Source organism: Salmo salar, chromosome 02 (genome assembly GCF_965601325.2).
Source record: "Salmo salar chromosome 02, fSalSal1, whole genome shotgun sequence".
NCBI classification, from domain to species: Eukaryota; Metazoa; Chordata; class Actinopteri; order Salmoniformes; family Salmonidae; genus Salmo; species Salmo salar.
Genome location: NC_138292.1, coordinates 86,112,941 through 86,125,021, shown reverse-complemented (window position 1 = coordinate 86,125,021; position 12,081 = coordinate 86,112,941). Strand labels below are relative to the sequence as shown.

General features: G+C 48.7%; 1 long non-coding RNA gene across 1 annotated transcript; it reads left to right on the top strand.

Moving 5' to 3' along the window:
• Positions 1–1,799: 1,799 nt before the first annotated feature.
• On the top strand, positions 1,800–6,477 carry LOC106591602 (uncharacterized). Its single transcript, XR_006762955.2, has 4 exons — positions 1,800–1,935; positions 2,096–2,166; positions 5,490–5,582; positions 5,699–6,477. It is a non-coding gene; the product is annotated as an uncharacterized LOC106591602 (long non-coding RNA).
• Positions 6,478–12,081: the final 5,604 nt, after the last annotated feature.

Sequence of the window (12,081 nt, the reverse complement as noted above, 5' to 3'; positions counted from 1 at the left end):
GTCTGCTAAATGACTAAAATGTAAATGTATGTACAGTAGCGAGGCTACATACAGACACCGGTTAGTCAGGCTGATTGAGGTAGTATGTACATGTAGATATGGTTAAAGTGACTATGCATATATGATGAACAGAGAGTAGCAGTAGCGTAAAAGAGGGGTTGGCGGGACACAATGCAGATAGCCCGGTTAGCCAATTGGTTGGTCGGCCCAATTGAGGTAGTATGTACATGAATGTAGTCGGTGTGTCTCTAGGGACAACACACACACACACACACTTCCATCTGGAATGTGGTGATTGTTCACCTCTCCATTACAACAGCATTGCATCACAGGTTTCCTCAGGAGGACAACAACAATAGTCTGTAGTTGTCAAGAGTTGCAGAGGTCATTGGAAATAATGACATTGTTGATTAGATGCTTTTTTCCCATTCATTTGGCTATTTTAGTCTTATACCATATGGTCTATCTATCCAATAGAAACTCATGGACAATAAGCATACAGATATAAAACATGAATACTATAATATTCATATATATTTTTTAAAGTATACATTACATTACATTTAAGTCATTTAGCAGACGCTCTTATCCAGAGCGACTTACAAATTGGTGCCCCGCCGGGCCCCCGGCCCGGGGGGGGGGGGGGGGGGTAGAAGGATTACTTTATCCTATCCCAGGTATTCCTTAAAGAGGTGGGGTTTCAGGTGTCTCCGGAAGGTGGTGATTGACTCCGCTGTCCTGGCGTCGTGAGGGAGCTTGTTCCACCATTGGGGTGCCAGAGCAGCGAACAGTTTTGACTGGGCTGAGCGGGAACTGTGCTTCCTCAGAGGTAGGGGGGCCAGCAGGCCAGAGGTGGATGAACGCAGTGCCCTTGTTTGGGTGTAGGGCCTGATCAGAGCCTGAAGGTATGGAGGTGCCGTTCCCTTCACAGCTCCGTAGGCAATCACCATGGTCTTGTAGCGGATGCGAGCTTCAACTGGAAGCCAGTGGAGAGAGCGGAGGAGCGTATACATTTCCAAAGTTACCATAGATTACCTGTTATTTACCAAAATGACTGAAGATTCCGGTAACTTTAGTAAATTATCGGTAGTTTTGTGACACTAACCGTTTAGACCTCATATTGAGGTCTATTGTCTGTCTGTGGCTGTCTGTACATTGTCTGCTTTGACAGTGTAGAGACTGAGGGGGGGGGGGGTTTAAATGTATTTGTCTAAGATGTATGTAAACATCCGACTTCAACTGTATATATATATATATAGATGTCACAAATGTATTATTTGCACAGTTCTTTATAAAACATGAGTTATTTGTCTCATTTGACAGTATAAAACATGTTATTTCTCTGAGTTTTTTTTAATAAAACAACATTATTTGTCCCTCTGTAGTGAAACCATCAAGTGATAAGACATGTATTTGTTTAAAATCTATCATTGAACAACCCCATGCCATAATTGGTGTGTTTTTTCCCCCACTATCTAATCTACTTCATAATGTCTTTAAACAATAAAAGTTAATTTACCAACATTTCTGAAAATGTATATATTGTGTTTTGGAATGAAATTCTTCATTTTAAACGTCTTTATGCTCTTTTGAAACTTTTGTGTGTGTAATGTTTACTGTTACTGTCTGTTTATTTAACTTGCTCTGGGAATGTAAACATGTGTCCCACGCCATTAAAGGCCTTTAGAATGAAATGTCTGCAGCATTGTCGGCTCTCTGTTCAACTGCGTGTTTCTGGCGCCACCTGCTGGCTGTTTAGGAGAAGACACGCTGGGATCCGACATTGCCGCTTGTGTAACTGTCATTGGATGGGATTTTGAATGTTAATGCCTGACTGGGTACATACACTGTCCATCAAATGAAACCGGAAGAAAGGTTACATATCGAAACAATTTGTAAGGAAGGATAGTGGTGTGTCCTTACCGAGCTGTTACGGTGAGTGTATTGTGGCATGAGTCTGTGTTCATGGTATTCTAACTGTTGTCTGGTTTGAAACGCCGGTTAGTTATTTGCATGTGTTGTAGCAGGCTAGTGAACGTGACATGAACCTAACCTTCAGCCAATAATGTTATCTTGTTGTGAACCGTTTCCTCAGCCATGCCAACTTCCCCGGTAAAGACACGGATCCCGCTCACGAGCTTCGGTCATCTGATCACCGAGGTGAAGGTCGGTAAACCGAGTGACCCCCCCCCCCCCTCCCCAGCTTCTACATCCAAGCCATAAGACGACTAAATATACTGCTAAATTATCTGTAACGACATAGGAGGCGGTTTATGGTAGAATAATGAACATCAACACCTCTGGTTGACATTACTGCACACTCCTTCAACTTGAGACATCTGTTGTGTGACAAAACTGCACATTTTAGTGGCCTTTTTAATGTCAACTGCACCAGATGCACTGGTGTGATGGCCATGCTGTTTAATCAGCTTCTTGATTTGCCACACCTGTCAGGTGGATGGATTATCTGGGCACAGGATAAATGCTCACTAACAGGGATATAAACACATTTGTGATAAAATAAAGCTTTTTGTGCGTATGGAAAATGTCTGAGATGTTCTTATTTCAGTTCATGAAACATGGGACCAGCACTTTATATGTTGGTGTTCTTTAGCACTTTAGTTCAATGTATTTAACCAATACCACACCTCTGCCGTCGACCCTTAACCAATACCACACCTCTGCCGTCGACCCTTAACCAATACCACACCTCCGCCGTCGACCCTTAACCAATACCACACCTCCGACGTCGACCCTTAACCAATACCACACCTCCGACGTCGACCCTTAACCAATACCACACCTCCGCCGTCGACCCTTAACCAATACCACACCTCTGCCGTACCACACCTCTGCCGTCGACCCTTAACCAATACCACCCCTCCGCCGTCGACCCTTAACCAATACCACACCTCCGCCGTCGACCCTTAACCAATACCACACCTCCGCCGTCGACCCTTAACCAATACCACACCTCCGCCGTCGACCCTTAACCAATACCACACCTCTGCCGTCGACCCTTAACCAATACCACACCTCTGCCGTCGACCCTTAACCAATACCACACCTCCGCCGTCGACCCTTAACCAATACCACACCTCTGCCGTCGACCCTTAACCAATACCACACCTCCGCCGTCGACCCTTAACCAATACCACACCTCCGCCGTCGACCCTTAACCAATACCACACCTCCGCCGTCGACCCTTAACCAATACCACACCTCCGCCGTCGACCCTTAACCAATACCACACCTCCGCCGTCGACCCTTAACCAATACCACACCTCTGCCATACCACACCTCTGCCGTCGACCCTTAACCAATACCACACCTCCGCCGTCGACCCTTAACCAATACCACACCTCTGCCGTCGACCCTTAACCAATACCACACCTCCGCCGTCGACCCGTAACCAATACCACACCTCTGCAGTCGACCCTTAACCAATACCACACCTCTGCCGTCGACCCTTAACCAATACCACCCCTCCGCCGTCAACCCTTAACCAATACCACACCTCCGCCGTCGACCCTTAACCAATACCACACCTCCGCCGTCGACCCTTAACCAATACCACACCTCCGCTGTCGACCCTTAACCAATACCACACCTCTGCCATACCACACCTCTGCCGTCGACCCTTAACCAATACCACCCCTCCGCCGTCAACCCTTAACCAATACCACACCTCCGTCGTCGACCCTTAACCAATACCACACCTCCGCCGTCGACCCTTAACCAATACCACACCTCTGCCGTCGACCCTTAACCAATACCACACCTCTGCCGTCGACCCGTAACCAATACCACCCCTCCGCCGTCGACCCTTAACCAATACCACACCTCCGCCGTCGACCCTTAATCAATACCACACCTCTGCCGTCGACCCTTAACCAATACCACCCCTCTGCCGTCGACCCTTAACCAATACCACACCTCCGCCGTCGACCCTTAACCAATACCACACCTCCGCCGTCGACCCTTAACCAATACCACACCTCCGCCGTCGACCCTTAACCAATACCACACCTCCGCCGTCGACCCTTAACCAATACCACACCTCCGCCGTCGACCCTTAACCAATACCACACCTCTGCCGTCGACCCTTAACCAATACCACACCTCCGCCGTCGACCCTTAACCAATACCACACCTCCGCCGTCGACCCTTAACCAATACCACACCTCTGCCGTCGACCCTTAACCAATACCACACCTCTGCCGTCGACCCGTAACCAATACCACCCCTCCGCCGTCGACCCTTAACCAATACCACACCTCCGCCGTCGACCCTTAATCAATACCACACCTCTGCCGTCGACCCTTAACCAATACCACCCCTCTGCCGTCGACCCTTAACCAATACCACACCTCCGCCGTCGACCCTTAACCAATACCACACCTCCGCCGTCGACCCTTAACCAATACCACACCTCCGCCGTCGACCCTTAACCAATACCACACCTCCGCCGTCGACCCTTAACCAATACCACACCTCCGCCGTCGACCCTTAACCAATACCACACCTCTGCCGTCGACCCTTAACCAATACCACACCTCCGCCGTCGACCCTTAACCAATACCACACCTCCGCCGTCGACCCTTAACCAATACCACACCTCCGCCGTCGACCCTTAACCAATACCACACCTCCGCCGTCGACCCTTAACCAATACCACACCTCTGCCGTCGACCCTTAACACACAATCCTACTCATCACTCCACGTGTTTAATTTCGGCACTTATGTTTTGAGCCGACTTCGTCCTGGGCTTTGAACGGGGAACCTGGTTCACACCCGGGAAGCAGCCCGGTTCCTAAACTAATGCAATTCACTTTCACCCGGTGCAAAACACACCTACCCTGGAGACCGGGTCAGATTAATGGAATCCCCTCAATGAGACACCTACCCTGGAGCCTGGGTCAGATTAATGGAATCCCCTCAATGAGACACCTACCCTGGAGCCTGGGTCAGATTAATGGAATCCCCTCAATGAGACACCTACCCTGGAGCCTTGGTCAGATTAATGGAATCCCCTCAATGAGACACCTACCCTGGAGCCTGGGTCAGATTAATGGAATCCCCTCAATGAGACACCTACCCTGGAGCCTGGGTCAGATTAATGGAATCCCCTCAATGAGACACCTACCCTGGAGCCTGGGTCAGATTAATGGAATCCCCTCAATGAGACACCTACCCTGGAGACCGGGTCAGATTAATGGAATCCCCTCAATGAGACACCTACCCTGGAGCCTGGGTCAGATTAATGGAATCCCCTCAATGAGACACCTACCCTGGAGCCTGGGTCAGATTAATGGAATCCCCTCAATGAGACACGGAGCCTGGGTCAGATTAATGGAATCCCCTAATACCTAATCACTGTGATGTCATCAAGATGTGTTCATTCAGATTGTCCTCACCTGTCTGTCTGTGTGTCTGTCTGTGTGTCTATCTATCTCTCTGTGTGTGTGTGTGTGTGTGTGTGTAACAGAGACAGTTGTTTGGTATGGAGGCTCCAGCTACTGTTAACCTGACTGGCTGGAGGAGACATTTCAACAGCTACACACTACAGGGCCGACGCAACGTAAGATATATATATATATATATATTTATATATACACACACACTAGCTGCTGCTGCCATAGCTCTAGAAGAGTATTATACTGCTGACATAACCTCTCTCTGTCTCTATCTCTCTAGTTTGTCCTGGCTACCTATGGTGTCCTAGCGTTGTCAGCAGCAGCCTATATGATACACAAACGGAGTAAAGAGGACCCCAGAGTAGCCAGCCCCACTGCCTGACTGACACCCTCTCTCAATGTTCAATGTCCAATGTCCAACGCTTTATTGACCTGATATTCACATTGTTTTCCAATACTACCAAATCAGAGATTCATAACAGCAGCGCTCTCTCTCTCTTCCGCTCCCTCCCTCTCTTCCGCTCCCTCCCCTCCCTCTCTCTCTCACTCTCTCCCTCCCTCTTCCGCTCCCTCCCTCTCTCCCTCCCTCTTCCGCTCCCTCCCTCCCCTCCCTCTCTCTCACTCTCACTCTCTCCCTCTCTCTTCCGCTCCCTCCCTCTCTTCCGCTCCCTCCCTCTCACTCTCACTCTCTCCCTCCCTCTTCCGCTCCCTCCCTCTTCCGCTCCCTCCCTCTTCCGCTCCCTCCCTCTTCCGCTCCCTCCCTCTTCCCTCCCTCTTCCGCTCCCTCCCTCCCCTCCCTCTCTCTCACTCTCACTCTCTCCCTCTCTCTACCGCTCCCTCCCTCTCTTCCGCTCCCTCCCTCTCACTCTCACTCTCTCCCTCCCTCTTCCGCTCCCTCCCTCTTCCGCTCCCTCCCTCTTCCGCTCCCTCCCTCTTCCGCTCCCTCCCTCTTTTCCGCTCCCTCCCTCTCTTCCGCTCCCTCCCTCCCTTTCTCTCTCGCTCTCTCTCTCTCTCGCTCTCTCTCTCAATGTTAATAAATAGAATTTAATCCAGTCACGATGTCTCTGTGTCGTCTTGGTTTAATCTCTAACCCAGAATAGAACGGAGCAGAATCCATCCTGGCATTCAGACTAACCGGTAACCATGACAACACACTACTGGGAGCTCCAGGCTGCAGCGTGTATGTCTGGCCACGGGGTGGCGCTGTGGAGAGAGAGGGGGAGAGAGAGAATGTACTACATAAACTGGGTGGTTCGAGTGCTGATTGGCTGAAAGCCGTGGTATATCAGATCGTTTACCACGGGTATGACAAAACATTTTATTTTTACTGCTCTAATTACGTTGGTAACCAGTTTATAAAAGCACTAAGGCACCTCGGGGGTTTGTGGTATATGGCCAATATACCCCAGGCTCTCCGCTTTGCGTCGTGCCTAAGATCAGTCTTTGGTATATTGGCCATATGCCACGTCCCCTCTGGCCTTATTGCTTAAATATGCAGCCTTACTGTATGTAGCCTACCTTTCTGGTTATATATGGTCTCTATGGAAACAAGGGCCTGTCGCGCCAAATAGTGTCCCCCTCTACGTCACAATGGGATTGGATAAACTATTAGCGTCCGTTGCTATATCAACGGTGTGATGACCTAATAATTAGAATTTTGGAGATCATTACAGCCTAAATGACGTTCTTTTCATCATCGCTATGCAAACAAGGCTGATTTCCACTACAATTTTGCTGTTTAAACAAGTTTTGTTTAGCTAATAAAATGAAAACATTAATTCAAACTATTTCTTTGGTACCTTGTTAACATTTCAACATGAAATCCATGTCTTAAACGTTGCTACGTTTCGTAAATGGCAAAGAAAACGTGTAATCTGCTTGACACATTAAAGTTACTTACCCTACAGACCAGGAGGTGAGCTAATTTCCACTCCATTCATATGGAAATCCATTTAATTCATACACTGGCTTGTCTGGCTGTCATGTTTTCATTTTAACCTGAACTTCCGTCATCTACGCTGAAATAATATCATTTCACTAGTCCTCTATTATGATAGAAACAAATAGATCTCGCGTTGCTCATTAGTACACCCTTGTGGTTGAATATATATATATGTCTCTATTGTAGGTTCTAGGATACAACAATGAATAATGTGGAACAAATAAATACCATCAAAGGAAACCTTACAATAATGAACACCTTGTGAAACAGCTGTGAAAACCAACCTGACAATATTTAAGATTTTAATACATAAACTTTGATTAGTTTTTGGTACAGTTGTCTCATTCATTTATTTTCACAGATGTTTTTTTTGGGGGGGGGGACCACTCACATGGCAATCAGAATGAAATACATAATTCTGGTGTGTGTGTAATAAAGAGCTGGGTGCTGTGTGGTCGGGAGGTTCTGCCTGTCACTTGTTCTCAACAGGCAGCCTCAGAAGAGGGACTTGAAGAGGGAGACTGCAAAGCCCAGCCTCTGCTGCTCTCTTTTGTTCTGCGTGTTTTTAGTTCATCTGTGTATCTCACATATTATGTGCCCAGTATGATACGGCTAGCAAACTTTATTAGCAGATAACGACAACGTGACAATAACAGTAGCTTTGCATGCTGTAATGAGATGCAGGAGGGGATGAGTGGGCAGATTCTTGGGCAATCAGACGTCACTCGATGCAGAATTTCATCTGGAGGGAGAGGAGAGAAAGGATGAGGAGAGAGGCAGAATCAAGAGATGCTTGATCAGGTGCTGCGGCTAGTTCTTCCTGTCACGTGTCCTCGACAGGCAGCCAGTCTCAGTCAGGGATTTTGGGCCCCATGAAAATATATCACATTGGGCCCCACCACCACAGGCCACACCAACCCTGCACAATTACCTGTAACCACACACCTCCAGAACCCAATCCACCCATTCAAAGCTTTACATAACTCTACCTTTGCAGGCTTGCGCAACTCTCCTGTAATCCAGTATTTACTGTAGGATATTTACTGACAGTGAGCTGTGAAAATATAACACTGCAGACATGCATGCAACATTCTGCATACAGTGGAATTCACTATTTGATGCAAGACTGATACCCTCTATAAGAAATGTGCTAAAGGCCATCTTTTACAGTCTAAATGTCATTTTAATAGTAACAAAATCTTGAATGGAAAATTCTCTTAACGTTAATGAATAACTTAAAATAAATATAACTTAAATATTCATGAACCTCTTCAATTAAAATAAATGAACATTATCATCTATAATGAAAAGAATAAAATCAGCAGCAGATGTTTGAACTGAGTATATTTACCAACTAGAAAATAAGCAGCTGTAGAAGTGGAAATGGAAAACAACATGGAAATGAAAAGGCCTGATGGTGGCGCTAGAGGAAAGGTCAAGAGGTCACCAAATCAATAGGTTTCTTCCACTTGGGGTCTTGATTGTGCACAACAAATTCTATGCCAATCCAGCAATCACTTTGAGATATATCTTGTTCTCAGCCTGTGGGTATCATGTGTGTAGTGATCCAATATCCATGGTCATGCCATTTAACAGTTATCACTGGCCCTTACTCAGCCTTACTCACCAAGAGCCCAGCGCCGAGCCTTCTTGCTAGCAAAGTCACTGATCAAGTCTTTGAAGTCCAGCTTTTTAGCTAACTGACTTTCAATGGACAGCATTGCAAGACTGCAAAGCCTGTCCTGGGACATAGTGGACCTCAAATAGTTGAAATAAAATCAGTTTTATCTTACTGAAAGCTCTCTCGTCACCAGCAACAGTCACAGGCTGTGTGCAAAATATACGTAAAGCAATGAACACTTCTCCAACAATGCTTTGCAACTGCATCTTACAGACTGCATTCAGGAGACCAAGAGGGGCACGTTAGGGGGGGGAAGTGGCAGCATATCCAGTGTTCAGGAGACCAAGAGGGACACGTTAGGGGGGGAAGTGGCAGCATATCCAGTGTTCAGGAGACCAAGAGGGACACGTTAGGGGGGGAAGTGGCAGCATATCCAGTGTTCAGGAGACCAAGAGGGGACAAGTTAGGGGGGGGAAGTGGCAGCATATCCAGTGTTCAGGAGACCAAGAGGGGACAAGTTAGGGGGGGAAGTGGCAGCATATCCAGTGTTCAGGAGACCAAGAGGGGACAAGTTAGGGGGGGAAGTGGCAGCATATCCAGTGTTCAGGAGACCAAGAGGGGACAAGTTAGGGGGGAAAGTGGCAGCATATCCAGTGTTCAGGAGACCAAGAGGGGACAAGTTAGGGGGGGGAAGTGGCAGCATATCCAGTGTTCAGGAGACCAAGAGGGGACAAGTTAGGGGGGGAAGTGGCAGCATATCCAGTGTTCAGGAGACCAAGAGGGACACGTTAGGGGGGGAAGTGGCAGCATATCCAGTGTTCAGGAGACCAAGAGGGGACAAGTTAGGGGGGGGAAGTGGCAGCATATCCAGTGTTCAGGAGACCAAGAGGGGACAAGTTAGGGGGGGAAGTGGCAGCATATCCAGTGTTCAGGAGACCAAGAGGGGACAAGTTAGGGGGGGGAAGTGGCAGCATATCCAGTGTTCAGGAGACCAAGAGGGGACAAGTTAGGGGGGAAAGTGGCAGCATATCCAGTGTTCAGGAGACCAAGAGGGGACAAGTTAGGGGGGGGAAGTGGCAGCATATCCAGTGTTCAGGAGACCAAGAGGGGACAAGTTAGGGGGGGAAGTGGCAGCATATCCAGTGTTCAGGAGACCAAGAGGGGACAAGTTAGGGGGGGGAAGCGGCAGCATATCCAGTGTTCAGGAGACCAAGAGGGGACAAGTTAGGGGGGGAAGTGGCAGCATATCCAGTGTTCAGGAGACCAAGAGGGGACAAGTTAGGGGGGGAAGTGGCAGCATATCCAGTGTTCAGGAGACCAAGAGGGGACAAGTTAGGGGGGGGAAGTGGCAGCATATCCAGTGTTCAGGAGACCAAGAGGGGACAAGTTAGGGGGGGGGGGAAGTGGCAGCATATCCAGTGTTCAGGAGACCAAGAGGGGACAAGTTAGGGGGGGAAGTGGCAGCATATCCAGTGTTCAGGAGACCAAGAGGGGACACGTTAGGGGGGGAAGTGGCAGCATATCCAGTGTTCAGGAGACCAAGAGGGGGCACGTTAGGGGGGAAAGTGGCAGCATATCCAGTGTTCAGGAGACCAAGAGGGGCACGTTAGGGGGGAAAGTGGCAGCATATCCAGTGTTCAGGAGACCAAGAGGGGACACATTAGGGGGGAAAGTGGCAGCATATCCAGTGTTCAGGAGACCAAGAGGGGCACGTTAGGGGGGAAAGTGGCAGCATATCCAGTGTTCAGGAGACCAAGAGGGGCACGTTAGGGGGGAAAGTGGCAGCATATCCAGTGTTCAGGAGACCAAGAGGGGACAAGTTAGGGGGGGAAGTGGCAGCATATCCAGTGTTCAGGAGACCAAGAGGGGCACGTTAGGGGGGAAAGTGGCAGCATATCCAGTGTTCAGGAGACCAAGAGGGGCACGTTAGGGGGGAAAGTGGCAGCATATCCAGTGTTCAGGAGACCAAGAGGGGACAAGTTAGGGGGGGAAGTGGCAGCATATCCAGTGTTCAGGAGACCAAGAGGGGCACGTTAGGGGGGGAAGTGGCAGCATATCCAGTGTTCAGGAGACCAAGAGGGGCACGTTAGGGGGGAAAGTGGCAGCATATCCAGTGTTCAGGAGACCAAGAGGGGACAAGTTAGGGGGGAAAGTGGCAGCATATCCAGTGTTCAGGAGACCAAGAGGGGCACGTTAGGGGGGAAAGTGGCAGCATATCCAGTGTTCAGGAGACCAAGAGGGGCACGTTAGGGGGGAAAGTGGCAGCATATCCAGTGTTCAGGTGTCTTACTTCATTATGAAACTCAGGTGTAAGATCTCTGGAACACATCATGATCAGTGGCTGGCACACAGAAGGGACTTTATCCTCACTAATCTGCCCAACTTTCAAAACAGCAGAAAATGATTCTACTATTTTTTGCAGTGGTGTGGAACCTAGTGTCCAAGTTACTTAGGATGTTGTCCATAGCAGTTAAAAACCACTGTTTCCAAAACACCATTACTGCACTGTCCTGAGCTGTCTCCTCTTGAGAGGTCTCATCATGGAATCTCTTCCCTTTCCTCTGGTGGTTGTGTTCCGTGCTACATTGAGGTGCATCATCCCAGTGTTGCCTCAGACAGGAGAGACTCCCATCCATCTCTAAGAGCCTGCATCTCTTCCTTTAAGGCTATTGATATTGGCTGCCACTGTGTCAAGTGAGATTTGTCCTGACTGGAGAATCACATTCCTGTCCTCAATGAATTGCAGAACCTGCAATTATGCCAACTGACATGTCATTCAACACAATGCTGCTCACCTCCTTCAGTTGGGAGACAGGGCTGGTTCAGGGGTATGGGGATGGGGAGACAGGGCAGGTTCAGGGGTATGGGGATGGGGAGACAGGGCTGGTTCAGGGGGATGGGGATGGGGAGACGGGGCTGGTTCGGGGGGGATGGGGAGACAGGGCTGGTGAGCCTGAAGCTGTATCTGGAGGGCCTGGCACCAGGCAGGGGCAGGGACAACGGATTTAGTATGAATAGCTTGCTAAAGGTTTTCTTGCATTGATTAAATGTCGGATAAAAGAGGAGCGAAATGTAAACATTCAACATTTTCCGTGAAGAT